The following is a 1794-nucleotide window of genomic DNA, read 5'->3' as shown; positions in this document are numbered from 1 at the left end:
GTTTGTGTGTGCGTTTGTGTGTGTGTGTGTGTGTGTGTGTGTGTTCCAGCTTGTGTACGTTTCAATATCGGTTGTATACATATCTTTCCTTGTAGACGAATCACATATACATATTCAACATACATAAATATACACATATACATAAAATACATATCTAAATACATATAAAAATTGGGCTAAGATTATCCACATACATCGATTCAGGTGTGGACAGGTAAGGTGAGGTTAATTAAAGGTAATAATGACCAGTAATGAGTAATTATCTGTGGTTACTGTAGGAGCGAGAGGTAGAGAGAGAGAGAGAGAGAGAAATAAACAGATACTTACCACCATGGAGAGACGGGTAGATATTGAAGGAATTATCATGGAGCCAGGAGGTGACAGTCACGTATTCTCTGACGTAGGAAGGAACAGCACACCTGAGTACAGCTGTGTTACCTGACATTACCAGTTGATCGTACACCTGCACCTCGTACTCCCCCACCACAACTGTAAGGTAATTAAGAGCAGGTGTTATTGGTGATTGATATTGGACAGGTGTTAATGAGGGTGATTATGAAGGTGGACAAGTGTTAATGAGGGTGATTATGGAGGTGGACAAGTGTTAATGAGGGTGATTATGAAGGTGGACAAGTGTTATTGAAGGTGATTATGAAGGTAAACAGGTGTTATTGGTGATTTATATTGAACAGGTGCTAATTAGGGTGATTATGGAGGAATACAGGTGTTATTGCTGATTGATATTGAACATCTGTCATTATCAAAACACATCCAGGTAAACATCTGTTAATAAAGGTGAGAATACTGTACATCTGTTAATTACGACACCTGCTTCTACCTACATCCAGGTGAGCATTTGTTATTAATGGTTTATACACTATACACCTGTCAGCTGTAGAAAGCATGAGCCAGTCATGTACAGACACACACGTACATACAACGGACAAGCACGAACAAGGATCACAAAAGCACGTGCAATAGTATAGGGTGAGATAGACACACGTACTAACACGTACATCCACGGACAAACAGGAATAAGGACCAAACAATCACGGACAAACACGAAAAAAAAAAAAAAACATAAAAAAAGGTCAAGAAACATAAACACCACGGACATACACGGACAAACACGAACAAAGAACCACATAAACACATACAATTAAACAGAGAGAAAGACAATGACATGTACAAACACGGACAAGTACAAATAACAATCCTACAAACACGTACAAATAAACAAAGATAGAGGGGAAACACGTACCAGCACGGACGATCATGGGCGTGGCAAGGAGTACGCCCCCAGGTGACGAGGCCGTGCAGGTGTACGTGGCAGCGTGTACGTGACTGTGGTAGTGGTGGGCGGGGAAGGGTGGGAACACAAGCGTCCCATTCTCCAACACTTGACGTACGCCCTCCATCTGTGACACATGACACAAGGGTTATGACACAAGGGGTTATGACACGGGGCTATGACACAAGGGGTTATGACACGGGGCTATGACACAAGGGGTTATGACACGGGGCTATGACACAAGGGGTTATGACACGGGGCTATGCTGAGGGTTGACACGGGGCTATGACCTAGAGGTTATGACACAGGGGCTATATTGCCTGAGGGGTTATGACACGGGGCTATGACCTGAGGGGTTATGACCTGGGCTGTAACTGAGGGTTATGACACGGGAGCTATCTTCCTAAGGGGTTATGACACGGGGCTATGACACAAGGGGTTATGACACGGGGCTATGACACAAGGGGTTATGACACGGGGCTATGACACAAGGGGTTATGACA

Source organism: Homarus americanus, unplaced genomic scaffold, assembly GCF_018991925.1.
Source record: "Homarus americanus isolate GMGI-L3 unplaced genomic scaffold, GMGI_Hamer_2.0 scaffold52512, whole genome shotgun sequence".
In the NCBI taxonomy this organism is placed as follows: domain Eukaryota; kingdom Metazoa; phylum Arthropoda; class Malacostraca; order Decapoda; family Nephropidae; genus Homarus; species Homarus americanus.
The sequence above is the reverse complement of the archived record's forward strand: the minus strand, read 5'-3'. Positions refer to the sequence as shown.